The sequence below is a fragment of the Protobothrops mucrosquamatus genome, unplaced genomic scaffold (assembly GCF_001527695.2).
Source record: "Protobothrops mucrosquamatus isolate PMUCROS unplaced genomic scaffold, P.Mucros_1.0 scaffold_19, whole genome shotgun sequence".
Classification (NCBI taxonomy): Eukaryota; Metazoa; Chordata; class Lepidosauria; order Squamata; family Viperidae; genus Protobothrops; species Protobothrops mucrosquamatus.
In genome coordinates, this window is record NW_015386095.1 from 618,133 (window position 1) to 633,933 (window position 15,801).

Here is a 15,801-nt window from a genome sequence, read left to right on the forward strand (position 1 = left end):
GAGCGTAGGATAGTGGGGTGAAAACGAGGAAATTCCTTCTTGGATCAGATTAAAGAACTATTCAACCCATCGGCTCTCGTAGATTCCCTCTCGCAGAGCTCCAGATGACGATTAGAGTCTACGTTGAAAATTGGGTATTTTGCTTGTCAGTTCAGGCCTCCTTTCCTCCACTGCCTCCACCCACTCACTAGCCGCCGCCATCCGCACACAATAGTTAGAACTCTACTGGGAGTTACTGTATCTGAGAATTAGAAACAATTTGCCCATGGACTCAGCTCCAGTGCAGTTTTGAAATTCTACTGAAATATTAGGCTGCATCATATGATAGTAAGGCAGTTTATTATAGTATAAGCAGCGAAATCAACTTTAAATTTTCACAGTGTTGTGTAGATCCTGTATAGTTGTGCTTCTTTATTATTTTTAAAAAGTTACCCTAGGCTTTATTTTGACATCCATTATAACATAAGTCAGTGCAGCTGGCAAGCGTGGGATAAGTAATGACAAACAAGCATAGCTTAAACATAAACATAAAACAAAGACTATGTTGGGGTTCATTTTACAAGATTCTTATTTCTTGTAAATATGTGACAACTGCTTATGAGAAATATTCATGCAGTTTTTATTATTCTTGAATTTTCCCCATAGAAAAAGGTAATCAGGTGATTCCTATTCTGAACTATTTAGATGTACATTGTTGATATGTTTTTTACCTTTTTCTGAATGCAATAAGTTTTGTTTTGGCTTCCTTCCTTGTTTGTTTTAGCTAAACAGAAATCACCAATATTCAGGTAACTGACATGTAAGCTGCATTTAGTTCTTTGCCTCAGGGGACATTTACTTTCAGACAACATAATATCAACAGTTCATTAGTCCTAGTTAATCTTGTGTATTTTAAAGTTCGATGTCAATACTCAGGTTCTAATGAACTCCAACTGTATTTATTTTTTTATCCTGCCTTTATTATTTTTGTAAGTAAGCTCAAAGCAGCAACAAACAGTACCTAATACTGGTAGTCCTCGACTTACTACAGTTCATTTAGTGACCATTCAAAGTTACAACAGCACTGAAAAAAGTTGCTTATGTTGCAACATCCTCATGATCACATGATCAAAATTCAAATGCTTGGTGATTGCAGTATCCAAGCATCATGTGATCCCCTTTTTACAACCTTCTGACAAGCAAAGTCAGTGGGGAAGCTGGATTCATTTAACAGCCATGTTGCTAACTTAACAACTTCAGTGATTCACTTAACATCTGTGGCAAAAAAAGTCATATAATGGGGCAAACTCACCTGTCTCACTTAGCAACAGAAATTTGGGGGTCTATTATTGTCATAAGTCGAGGACTACCTGTACTCCTTCCTTTTTTCTCTATAACAACACTGAGGTGGTTTGGGCTAAGACGGCAATTGACCCACAGTCACCCAGCATTGTAGCGTGGTGCTTTGGTCACTAGACCTAAGTGGCTGTTTAAGTGTGGGCAAGAAGGAATATGCTTGTATCCTCTGTTGCCCCATTATGGTCCCAGTGGTTAGGTTTTGCCACTCACTACAACTTAGGGTTGAATTGTTGAAGAAATGGAACCTCTTCTATATATGCATATGTGTCTTTTGTGAATTAGAAACCTTTATGTTGAGATCCCTGAATTACATATAAGTCTCTGTATATTGCGCTGGTTCCACACAAAAATAATATGGTGGCGGGAGGGCAGCAAGGTTGAGCCATAAACATGAGGAATCTATCAAATGTATTACTTCTTTTCCTTATTTCAGATCAACACTCCAAACATTTGTCTGAACAAAAAGAATAAAACTGAACTTGAGTGATTTTTGTGAAGTTTAAAAAACTCTATGTAAGTTAGGATTCCAAGGAGGAAAATATTCCTGTTTAGTTTTTATAGTTTGGACACGTGTGAAGTTGCTTGATGAATGCCATAATATATATTTATTTTATTTAAATAAATTACGGCAACCACCAAGTAGAATCCAGATCCTTTAGTTCAGAGAAAGAAAACTGAAAGTAGAAAAGCCGGTTCCCCTGCAAGTATAGTTTATGCCACATGTTATTTTCCATGACCAGATTAAAAAGAACGTGTGCATACTTTTATTAGTAAAATCAGGTGGCTTAAGAGGGAAAGAATTATTTTATTTCTTCCCAGTAAAATTTGTTAAGGATAGAAAATATCAACTTTGTACGAAGATCAAATAGTTAATGAGAAGGGAGTACTCACTGGAAAAGACCTTAATGTTGGGAAAGTTTGAAGGCAAAAGGAGAAGATGATGGGAGAGGATGAGATTGAATAGTGTCATCAAAACAATGAATATGAATTTGGGCAAACTCCGGGATACGGGAGTCTGACATTCTGTGATCCACAGGATTGCAAAGAGTTGGACACATCTTAGCAACTGAGCAACAACTAATGCTGTATTCTTTTTTGGATGAATACTTCCTTTCGTCATCAGGAGATACCTGGAGAAAGTATTACAGAGCAGAAAATTTTAAAAATAGATTGTTCAATAGTTCATATGGTGATTCAAGTTTTGATTTAAAATATTACCAATTTCAAGAATGATGGACCTCATGCAATTTCTTCTTCAGATTTTAACTTGTAAAATTGGAATAATTGAGTTTATTGCAAGAATATTTAAATTTTGTCCTATTGACATCCCTATCCTTTGGAAAGGGGGTCCCCAACTCCCGGTCCATGGACCAGTACCAGGCCACAACTTGCCAGCAACCAGTCCACACAAACAAGCAAAGCTCCATATGTGGGATGCAGGCAACACACAAAACCATGCCCCCTCTGGTCCGTGGAAAAATGTCTCTCCACGGAACCGATCCCTGGTGCCCAAAAGGTTGGGGACCTCTGCTTTGGAAGTTCAAAATGACTTCTTTGGAGTTCCTAGGTAGCTTCTGATTAAAGCACTGACAAATGTTGAGATGTGCTTTAATAGTACAATACCATTGTCACCACAGAGTTCTAAAAATAATATGTAAAATGTTTTCTAGAGGGTGAGTAGCTTGATCCAGAAAAGGTGATCTGTGAACCTAATGAAGGTGATTGTCCTGAGTTTAGTGAAATTATGAATGAGATGCATATTTTGTTTTGTTTTGTTAATGGACTGCCTATTTTGATAGTTATTGACATGTAATGAGTATACTAAAGCTGACATAAGCTCTGATGTCAAATGGTAAGAAATAATCTCCTTTGAGCTGAACTTGATTGTTGATGACTTCATATTCAGACCCATATAGTTTTGTAAGTAACAATGCAAAAGAGTGTTCCTATAAAGCCTATTTTTTTACTTATCAGCTTAGCTGATATTTCCAGACCGTATGTAATTTCCTATTCCAAATGTTAGCCAGGTCCATCCTTGCTTAGCTTTTTGAATTCAGTCAGAATCTGCTACATACTACCATCAAATAGTTTGTGCTGATTTAAATGTAATGTTAAAATATTACACGGTAAGCCTATTCTCTCATGCTTCCCTCCCTTTATTTGCAGTAAAAAACAGTTCAGAATATTAGCTTCTCTTGTTGATTCACCAAAGCCTGTGTCATATTATTCATAAATGTCTATGGAGATTCTCAGTCATCCAAGTCATGGTTGTCCCAAAGGTGCTTTTTCACAAGGCAACTGGACTTTCTTGTTTTTCTTTGAAGACATTTTGCTTCTCATCCATGAAGCTTCTTCAGCTCTTGGATGAGAAGCAAAACGTCTTTAAAGAAAAACAGGAACGTCCAGTTGCCTCTGAAAAAGCACTTTTGGGACATATTATTCATACTTATACTAAACCCAAACTACATTATGTGTCAGCCTAACCATTGCTTCACTAAGCATAGTTAGAAGTAAACTTAAACAAAAAGCATGCAGGTTATATTTTGGATGGTAGTGACACATTATTCTCCAGTGAGATCTGCACAAAATAGAAAAGCATCTCATTCAAATCTTACATTTTTTAGAATGCCCTAGAAGCTCTAACCAGCAAGAATATCCACAAAATGTTCTCCCTATATATATACATCAAAGTTCGGCAAATAGCAATGTAGTGTTTGTGTTCATAACTGAAAACTTCAGTAGTATTAACTAAGTTTATATAATATATACACACACATGCATGTACCTTTTTGTGTAATGGCTAACTTCAGAAGGTGATATATCAAAACCAGGAACCATAACATGCATGCAGGCATTCATTCATTCAACTTGTATGTTGCCCATCTTGCCTGAAGATGACTCTAGCCACCCTTTCCATAGCAAAGACTTGAAAACAGTAGTTAACTTAGCTAGCAGACATGCAACAAAGAGTAATTTTCATCAGTTCCTACATTTGGGATTAGTTAACTTAAATCTCCAGTGAATGCAGATACAACATCCTGTCTGATCCAGGTGAGTCAGTGACTGGAGCCTATCAGCAATATATTCCTCTGAGCATATGCTCATCCCCTTTTCTCCCCATCTTCATCTGAGCTAGTAATGGGAATGGAACTATTGTAGTTTCTATATATAACTGGCTATGTTGGAAACATTTTTTTAAAAAGTCAATCCCAGCAGTCAGCAAGCACACTTCAAAGACTTGAAACAGTGTCTCTTAAAATTTGGATGGGGAATTTATTCAAAGCTAGGAATTCTTGCAACGAGCCTTTATAGCTCTATGGTTAAAAAGTTTTGGATATCTTATTGTCCAAATGGTTTGGACAACAGTTCCTACAATCCACTGTGTTGACTGCTGAAGGGTATTAAGGTGGTTATTTAGCAGATATTATTTATGGTTACTGGATCTGAACTACAAAAATCCACTAGCTGTCAGCAGAGATTTAAAGTTGACTATATCTCTCTGCTCATATCTTCAGTTGGTTGTCTGGATTTTTGTAGCCCAGGTTGCATAACTGTAGATTAAACTAAAAACAGAATCTTCCCAGCATCTCACAGATTTTTCAGTTTGTGGCAGTATAAACAGCAAACCAGAATGACACAGGATATAAATCCTACCATTACATATTTGCATTCCATTGTCCAATACAAGTATATAAATTGAAGCATTTGCATAATGTTATCATGTGTATTATTTGCAACAGAGTCCCTCTGCATCTTTTAATTTTTATAATAGATCTCTTGTGTTTTGTAAAGCTTAAATTTATTTTGAAAATTTTGTAATCAGGGAGAGACAGTCCCTCATGGTATGGAACTGGGTTATGTAGGAGATTGCCTCTCCCAATTACATCACTCTGTCCCATTAGATCTGGCAGAGAAGGCATGTTGCAGATACTGTCAGGCCTGGCACAATCCTGCCAAAATTCAGTTCTTCTTACACCTTATAGACTGAATCTTGCCAAACTAAACTATATTAACATAATCCTAAAGATATTCTCTGCAAATTCTAAAGAGTGACTATCCTAAATCTCTACCTCTTCGCATGAGCCAGCTCCAGATTGTACAGATCATCCCCATTCTTGGAATATGCTCCCTCTTTTCTTGGAACCTGCCGGTTACTATAATCCATCACATTTGGACTTAAATTTGGTGGTACCTAAGAAGCTAGCTTTCTTGGCTGTGGTACCCATCTTATGAAACTTTCTCCACCCCGAAGTCAGGTTAGGCTACATCCCTGTAAATGTTCCAAAGTCCCCCAAGACTGATTATGACACCACACCCAGAGGTCTCAGGGAATCAGAGACATTGTAGTATTATTTACTCTGTCCATGCCTTGTAGTTTGTATATTTGTATATTTTTAATTTTTATAATATTGATCTTTAATAATGATTTTTAAATATTTAATAATGATTGTTCTTATATATTTGTTGTTTTATTTAATTGTTGTGTGCTGCCCAGAGTCACTTCCTGTGAGATGGGCAATGATATAGATTTGGTTAATAAATAAAGCAGATTAGGATTATATTGTTAATATAATTAGAAATATTTCAGTTTATTATATTTTTGTTGTTATATCTGTGTCTTTGAACAGCCAACAAGCTATTCTGTTCTCACATCCATAAATTTAAGATAGCATATATATGGAACTGAATTATTCTTAGGCAATGGAAAAGTGTTCTCAAGAAACCAAGTTGGCTGGAGTACACAATCTAGTCACTGAAGTGGGGAACATATCTAAGAAGTGGACACATCAGTGGGGAATGAGAAATATTTGCATCCATCCCTATTTTATTCTGACTTCTGTAGTAAACTGCAGTATGATAAACATGTAACCTGGATAGAAAAGTAAAATTGTCTTTTATATGCGAAAGGTTTGGTGCACACTTTAGATAATTCTTTCATTCCTAAGTTCCCTTAAAATTATTTTTATACCGTGGAAATCTTTAATTCTATAAATGCTGCTGTCTTTTCAATGTACAGAAAGTCCTCAGCAGATAACTGTAGTGTGAGCCATCCAGAGTCATTGAGAGGGAGTGGGCAGCCATATACATTTTCTAAATAAATTTGCAAAATTCTTTTTGCTTTACTCTCGAGCTCTATGTAGTTTACAAAAATTAAATAGAATGCATGTAGTGCACATATACTTTAATAGCTTTTACAGAAGCTTCCATGGACAGTATGTATGAAGATGTTGCCGATAGGATAAAAAAAGCAGGACAACTATTAAAGTCTGTAACAGAGAGAAAGCAAGCTTAAGAGTAAGACATCTCAACTTATTTGATTTGTTTGAACTCAGTGAAATCCCTAGTTCAACTCTAGCTGTGCAAAGGAAGTTAACAATATTGCCTGAGAGAGGCAGCCAGATATTCCTCATTATACCTTCAGTTGCAGTCAAATTATAATTATTTGGTTTTAATAGTTCAGGTCCTCTCTTTTTTCAGTAGGATGAAGAAATCCAAGTGGTTTTTCATCTCCTGAACCCCAAGTGCTTAAATATATGCTTCCCTCCTCAACATGTCATCCTCATGTCACCCCATCTGTTTTTAACTCAATAACAACAAGCATTGACTGATGATATGTGCTGCTGTGTTGGCTAGGAAAGAACAGGCCAGTACAGTTCAGTACTCTAAATAGCCAGTATACTCAATGCCAAGACTTACAAAATGGCTAAGGTTTGTCTGAAGGACAGGATTATTTTTGTTCAATCCTGCTTCCACCCAAAACTTTCATAATCTGTTACCATTGATATGTTGACTTGAACTAACAGAAATTTCAAACTGCCCAATGATAGTCCTCCATTAGGAGAACCAAGTCAGATTTACTACTAAACTTGCAACAACTGCAGTGATTGATGCAGTAACATGATATTGGTGAAACAGGGACTTTCAGATTTGGGGGTTTACTTTGGCTCATTATGGCTTAGTTCAAATGCTCAAAAATTTAGGAAAAATTACTTTCTCCCCCCCCCCCCCCCCAAATTTCCAGGTTTCCCACAACAAAAGTTGGTTGTGATATCTGATATAGTTAATGCTGGGTTTTTTTAATGGAAAAGTAAATATAGATGAGAGAAGAAAAGTAAAAGTAAAAAAGTAAAAGTTATGAATTGATGACATTAACATCTGAACTGATGTTAATCTGATTATTGAATAATAGAATGATGCCATATGATTGTTTATCATTACAAGTTTTATGATGAGTTACATTTGTTTTTCCATATTAAATATATCTGAAAAGTTCAGATTTGTGTATGTGTGGTTAGTTATATGTAATGGCTGTGCACACTTGGAAAATAATTAGGTAAAAGGTCTTTGAATCCCTTGTGAGCATGAGATCAGCACTTATCTGCTATTCATTAAAGAAGATCATCATTTTTAAGCTTCTGAGCAATGCTAGAAAGTGGTAGCTGCTTTAAGAAATTCCCTCATTAAAATTAAAGCAATTCTTAACTACAAGTTAATTTTGAAAGGTAAACAGCTTGATTAATTTTGATCCTACCATAAGGATATAAAAGGAAATTTGATTTAATACAGTGACTGTGTTTGCATGTAATACTGAACTATGATTTAGCACAATTGGGATGATACTTTAGGAATGCAGATAAAATGTTGGGCATAGATGAACATCTTTCTTGCTGGGTCCAGCAAGAAGAAGATTCTTGCAAGTTTAATTTGTTTCAAATAATTTTCTTTGAATAAGAATTTGTATTTTGTTTAACCAGCTACTTTAAAATTTTGATTTAATATTGATTTGTTTCAACATTAACTGAGATTTGTTTTAAAGCAGGAGATTAATCCAAAATTATTTAAAAGTTAAGCTAAATTAGGTGAAAGTCATCCTTTGGGTGCATTTAAAGAAAAAATGCACTGGGAAAAACAACACAGTCAGAAAAATAATCTAAAATGTGCAGGCAGTCCATGGCTTGTAATTTGCATGCAGCCCTAAACCCTTCAAATTCATACCAGCAAAATTCAACATCATATTTACAAATAAGAACAGCACTTTTTAATTGTAACAAATGTATTAAATGCTTTAAAAGGGCTACAGTTGTTGCTGATAGTTGTCTTGCTTCCTTTAGGCCAGACATGTCAAACTCGCAACGTCATGTGACGTCGCGCAACGTATCGGGACAGTTTTGCCATTGCCGGCAATGGGGTGGGCGCGGCTTCCGCATGACATGTCCGGCCCATGGGCCGGCAGCTTGACACCCCTGCTTTAGCCTCTGAAAACAGAATAAAAAAACCTCTAGTCTATCATAGTAGAAGTATTTTTGTTATATTTTCCTTAATATAGCGAGTGAATTATAAAGCCTTGAATGCTGTGGAACGTTTTATTGTTGTTGCTTGTTGAATTTTGAGCAGAGAATTTCAACTAATAGTAACAATTAGTTTTATTTTACATAAAAGGAGATATGTATTACTACCCCATGAATTGAATGAAAATTAGCCAGCAATTGGGAACATTTTTCAAACTGTATAATAGTTCTCCATTCAGGAAACACTCTGAGGGGCATGATAGCCATATTTTTAAAATATAGTTTATCAGACCATATGATTAGCACTAGAGGAATTATTATTTTTAAAAGGCCAGGCTTCTAAACCCTGTATTTTATTGCTTCTCATAATGTATGCTTTTTCAGTTTTATATTCTGCCTTTCCATTAAATGTTGGGTTTAGCGCAGCCAATGTTGGGCTTAGCGCAGCCAACATATTGGAGAGCTTCCAATATGTTTCTTTCAAACTTAGATAAGCCCATCTAATAAAATCACATCACTAAGAGAGAAAAAGCATATCCTGTATTAAAACTTGGTTTGTGCTTGGATGGAAACACAAGTTTGAACAAAGCATGCTGTATAGGTTGTTCCTTAACATTCCTTAACAATCTTAAGGATAAATTCTCCTTTCATATTACTGTTAATTATGCTTCTGATAGTGGTGGAATAGTCAGAAGACTCAGTCCAAAGAATCCAATGCCTAAATACACATGAAAGTATGTAATCCTTTAAAAGATTCATAAGGCAAGAATAGACAATCTGTGGAATTCTAAACTAAAGCTATCAACAATGATCACCATTGGTCATGCTGACTGCAGTTGGTAAGAATGGCACGGGTTGCCCATTGCTATTCTTGATTTAATAATAATAATAATAATAATAATAATAATAATAATAATAATAATAATAGGCGCCTTGGGTGCAATCCCAAAACAACTGGAGCACCACTTGAACACCATTGGCATTGACAAATTTGCTATTAGTCAATTGCAAAAGGCGGCCTTACTAGGAACTGCTTCCATCCTGCGACGATATCTGTAATACCATCAAACATCCACATCTGCCTATCCCAGGTCCTGGGTAAGGACTCGATAGGTAGACAAAATGCCAAATCCATTCTGAACATCTGGCTGACTGTGCGATGATCCATAATAGTAATAATAATAATAACAAAGTTGGAAGGGACCTTGGAGGTCATAATCAATATTTATAGTCATTCTTAGAAGTGACCAGAAACCGATGAATTTGTTGTAGCAAGGAAATTGAAACCAGTCACTAAATTGTCCCAAAGGTGCTTTTTCACAAGGCAACTGGACTTTTTTTTCCTCTTGGAAGACATTTTGCTTCTTATCCAAGAAGCTGCTTCAACTCTGACTGGATGGTGGGGAATGGAAGTCACTAAATCTGATTATCATATTCTCGATTAACTGAAAGTTTTCAAACCTTTTAAATGTCAGTGTGCTTCCTTTCAAATATTTTTAGTGAAACATGGATAGATATAGCTTCTCAAAGAACAAAGGAACATATAGTTAAGAAAAAAGAGACGTATATTTAGGCATTAGACTTAGCTGTGGAAGTAGACTCTTGGCCACCACCAAAATTTAAGCAGGCAGATTAAGAATTAATTTACCCAAACTGCGAATCAGTTCATTCAAAAGAAATTTACCCAATTAAGTTTATGGTTACAGTACATACAGTTTGCGTTAATTATCAGTTCCTCATTGGTGATTTAAGTATTTCCTAAGTCATGCTGAATGCTAACTTAATGCTTAAATGCATACTAATGTTAGTTGTACATTAAAAATCTTACTACAAAAGATACATTTTTTTCAAGTTGTTACCTCTCCCCACCCCATTGCTGCTGCAATTTCAGTCCAGAAACTCAAGATTTTGTCCACGTTTGTACAAGGATTCTTTAGCTTTTGAGCTAATTAACAATGTTCTTATGGAATATTGGATGTAGATTTTATTATAAGTTGTAAATTTTTATTTTTGTAAAATGAAATCTATTTCTTTAATGTACTATTGTTAGAATTTTTTAAAAAAAGGTTAAATATAACAATTGTAATTCACAGCTTTTTTAAAAAAAATATCCTGAGTGGGATCAGTATTTTCCAAGTGAGTCTATTAAGAGGATAGCATTGAGTTTATGTATTTTAAATTATATACACTATTTCAAAAATTAAATAAGATATTATATTCTAGGTCTGCAACCAATCAAAGGCTATTTGGCAACTGTGCAAGAACATTCTGCTGAAGTGCTAGAAAAATATGGTAAGTAGAATAGTTATATCTTGATTACTGTATTCCTAGCAGCAAAAATAACTGCATTTACTACCACGTTTCCTTGAAAATAAAACCCGGTCTTATATTTTTATTGCCTCCAAAAGAGGCACTAGGTCTTATTTTCGGGATGTCTTATCCACTTATTTCAGGACCGCCACAGCCAGGCCTCCTATGCCCCGACACCTGTTGCGTCTCTGCCCGACTTCTGTGGCCGCTCGTGAAAAGAGGCCACATGTCACGACCATGCTTTGCTGGTGCCACCGCTTGTGGCAGGACACCACGCGTTGCACCAGCATGGTGCGTTGCGCCCGTGCTGCCACTCGCGGAAGGAGGCTATGTGGTATGTTGTGCTGTGGTGCATGTGAGCGGCGACACTGGCGCCATGGGACCTCTTGCTACAAGTGGCCGTAAGCGGCTGAAGAAGTTGGGCGGTGGTGCGACATGTGGGGCATGGGAGGCCTGGCTACGGTGGTCCTGGGGTAAATAGGTGGGCGCATGGGGCAGCTCCACTCCCCCACCCTGTCCTATCTTGATTTTTACTCATGCACCTTGCCCCACCTTGTAAAACCAGGCAGTGGGACGGAGTGGATGGGGTCTTAACTAGGGCTTATTTTGGGTGTAGGGCTTATATTAAGCAGAGACACAAAAATCAAGATAGGGCTTATTTTCAGGATAGGGCTTATTTTTGGGGAAACACTGTAAATTATAGAAATATTTACATAAGTATTTATGATCTTCAGTTGCTAAGTATCAATTAATATGTAATATACATAATTTTAATGGTAAGTTTATTTTAACAGTGAGAGACAGAATAACAACAAAAAAATCCAGAAAAATGCATTTCAAAAAAGTTATCAATTGATCTGCATTTTAATGAGTGAAATAAGTATTTAATCCCTTCGCAAAACATGACTTAGTACTTGGTGGCAAACCCCTTGTTGGCAATCACAGACACCAGACATTTCTTGTAGTTAGCCACCAGGTTTGTACACATCTCAGGAGGGATTTTGTCCCACTCCTCTTTGCAGATACTCTCCAAGTCATTAATGTTTTGAGGCTGACATTTGGCAGCTTGAACCTTCAGGTCCCTCTACAGATTTTCTATGGAATATAACAGTGCTGATGAACCTATGGCATGGGTGCCAGAGGCGGCACTCAGAGCCCTCTCTGTGGGTGCGCGCGCCGTCGCCCCAATCCTAGGCCTTCAGCTGGGTTTTATAAAACCTTTTTGCTTTAGACCTCCGCCGCCGTGTGCCCCCCCCCAAAAGTTCAATCAGTCAATTTCAACTTCTCGCGGGGAAAAAAAGATCTTGCAGAGTTGGAATTGATTGAACTTTTTAGTCCCACCCAGTCTGCCGTTACCACTGCAGCACACCCACCCAATTGGCCATGCCCACCCAATTGACCACACCCAGCCAATGGGCCACATCCACCCGGCATTCAATGATGCATAAGTGGGTTTTGGGTTGCAGTTTGGGTACTCAGTCTCTAAACGGTTCGCCATCCCTGGGATATAAGGTCTGGAGACTAGTTAAGTCACTCCAGGACCTTAATGTGCTTCTTCTTGAGCCACTCCTTTGTTACCTTGGCCATGTGTTTTGGGTCATAGCCATGCTGGAATACCCATCCACGACTCATTTTCAATGGATTAGGGTCAGGGTTAAGGTTAACCCTTCCCTAGATGAGGGAAAGAGGTTTTCACCCAAGATTTGATGGTACATCGTCCCTTTGATGCGGTGAAGTTGTCCTGTCCTCTTATCAGAAAAACACCCCCAAAGCATAATGTTTCCACCTCCAGGTTTGACGGTGGGGATGGTGTTCTTGGGGTCACAGGCAGCATTCCTCCTCCTAACACAGCGAGTTGAGTTGATGCCAAAGAGTTCAATTTTGGTCTCATCTGACCACAACACTTTCACCCAGTTCTCCTCTGAATCATTCAGATGTTCATTGGCAAACTTCAGACGGGCATGTACATGTGCTTTCTTGAGCAAGGGGACCTTGCGGGTGCTGCAGGATTTCAGTCCTTCATGGTGTAGTGTGTTACCAATTGTTTTCTTGGTGACTATGGTCCCAGCTGCCTTGTGATCATTGACAAAATCCTCCTGTGTAGTTCTGGGCTGATTCCTCACCGTTCTCATGATCATTGAAACTCCACGAGATGAGATCTTGCACGGAGCCGCAGACCAAGGGAGATTGACAGTTATTTTGTGTTTCTTCCATTTGCGAATAATCGCACCAACTGTTGTCACCTTCTCACCGAGCTGCTTGGTGATAGTCTTGTAGCCCATTCCAGCCTTGTGTAGGCCTACAATCTTGCCCCTGACAACCTTGGACAGCTCTTTGGTCTTGCCCGTGGTGAAGAGTTTGGAATCTGATTGCTTCTGTGGACAGGTGTCTTTTGTATAGGTAACAAGCTGAGATTAGAAACACTCCCTTTAAGAGAATGCTTCTAATCTCAGCTTGTTACCTGTATAAAAGACACCTGGGAGCCAGATATCTTGCTGGTTGATAGGGGATCAAATACTTATTTCACTCATTAAAATGCAAATCAATTGATAACTTTTTTGAAATGCGTTTTTCTGGATTTTTGTTGTTATTCTGTCTCTCACTGTTAAAATAAAGCTACCATTAAAATTATAGACTGATCATTTCTTTGTCAGTGGGCAAATATATAAAATCAGCAGGAGATCAAATAACTTTTTCCCTCACTGTATATCTGAAAAAAGTGCATGTTGAAACTCAAACATGATGTTTGCTGTAGGGAAGTTTCTAACACGTAGTTTTAAAGAATCATTTAGTCTGATGTTTCTGCATAAGAGCATATTTACATAAGATTTATTGTATGAGTTGTTAAATGCTTTCCACTTACTTCCTTACAGTCATCTGAGGCAAAAGATATGACAACTTCAATTATACCTTTTTTCTCTGACCAAAATTTTGGATTCTAAATGCAGCCTGTATATTGAAAAAGTCTGTGCATGGAACTGCTATTTCCAACCCAGTGCAAACAAACAAACAAAGTTATAATCTCTCCAATTGGATTCAATGATGATGATGATGATGATGATGATGGAAGGGACCTTGGAGGTCATCTAGTCCAACCCTCTGCTCAAGCAGGAAACCCTATACCTGTGGTGGCGAACCTATGGCACGCGTGCCACAGGTGGCACGCAGACCCCTCTCTGTGGGCACGCGCACCGTCGCCCCAGTCCTAGGCCTTCAGCTAGGTCAGGGATAGGCAAACTTGGCTCTTTTATGATTCGTAGACTTCAACTCCCAGAATTCCTGAGTCAGCATGGCTGGTTCAGGAATTCTGGGAGTTGAAGTCCATGAATCTTAAAAGAGCCAAGGTTGCCTACCCCTGAGCTAGGTTTTATTTTTGTGTGCAAAAAAAAAAAGAGAGGTTCAATCAATCAATTTCAACTTCTCGCAGGGAAAAAAAAAGATCTCACAAAGTTGGAATTGATTGATTGCACTTTTTAGTCCCACCCAGTTTGCTGTTACCACCACAGCCATGCCCACCCAATGGGCCACACTCACCCAATGGGCCACGCCCACCCGGCACCCGATGATACATAAGAGGGTTTGGGGTTGCAGTTTGGGCACTTGGTCTCTAAAAGGTTCGCCATCACTGCCCTATACCATTTCAGACAAATGGCTGTCCAGTCTGTTCTTAAAAACTTCCAGTGTTGGAGCATTCACAGCTTCTGGAGGCAGGTTGCTATATATATATATAGCAAAATACAAGAACCAGGCATTCTATTTATATAGGGACCCAACTAGAAGTATATGAAAAAAACAAACAAAATATGAATGCAAAGCTCTTTCTTTCCATTTTAATCCAAGGACTAGTATTATTTAGAGGCATTAGCAGTTTCTTGGAGAATAAGACTAGAAGCCACTAAGTCACTGAATATTTGGATTCTAGCAGACATTTTGAGGACTTAAAGTTAGAATTAAATTGATAATAAAAGTTGAATTTAGCTTAAATTAAATACATTTCCCTCTAATGTTTGCTATCATTTTAATTACTTTAGTACGTATTAATAAATGTATTTATAACATTCTCCATAAAGTATGGTGTACAAACAAAGCTCCAATGTCTTTTACAAGCTGTTCAGAAATTGCTCCCAACTGTCTCCTCATGACTTCCATTGCATAGACACTTTTCTTCTCCATGCAAAAACGTGATGACCTTTGCTTTGCTTGCACTTCAGTGTATTGTGAAGCATATCTTTTATTGCACAGCCATAATTTGTGAACGCTTTAAGAAAATTCTTGGGATTTGTATCAACCTAATTTTTAAGTTAAGAAAAATTAAACAGTATTACCAAAGGGCAGATCACATTACTTTACTTCATTTTACAATGTTGTCACTTTTGAGCTATTTTACTATGTAATTATGTAGAGTTTGATAGCCTGAACAGACTTACTATTTTTTATCTCTGCTTTTTTTGATGATTATAATTAGTTTATAGTTTATAGTATTCTAACTTACAAAATGTTTTAAATCATTTTAAATTATTAAAACAATTTAAACCAACAATTAAAAATTGTATATTAAACGCAATAAGGTAAGGTAGTAGAAATGTATAAGACATTATCTGGTTCTGTTTCAGCAATGGATGTCTTCAGTTGGAGAGAAGAAAGCCAATGGGAGGCCTCAGGGTACTGTGGGTACGGGTACTGCTGAATAATCACTGGCTGATAGCGACATGACAGAGTAGAAAATCAACCTTACATTTGATATCAGTGAAGCCAAACTGCAGGAAACAATTGACAGGTAAGCTTGAAACGAAGAGTCAAAGCATGTCAAACTTTATTGTTCTCTTTTAATATTTTTTTGTAAGAAATAGAACAATATCTAGAC

At 37.4% G+C, this 15,801-nt stretch overlaps 1 protein-coding gene across 1 annotated transcript in view; it reads left to right on the forward strand.

The window, feature by feature from the left end:
• The window catches only part of UBE3A (ubiquitin protein ligase E3A), a 65,185-nt gene that overhangs the window by 745 nt on the left and 48,639 nt on the right, over positions 1–15,801 (forward strand). The window contains exons 2-3 of the mRNA XM_015830387.1: positions 10,851–10,919; positions 15,551–15,714. The gene's annotated coding sequence lies outside the window, so the exon portion shown is untranslated. The remainder of the gene's footprint in view (positions 1–10,850; positions 10,920–15,550; positions 15,715–15,801) is intronic.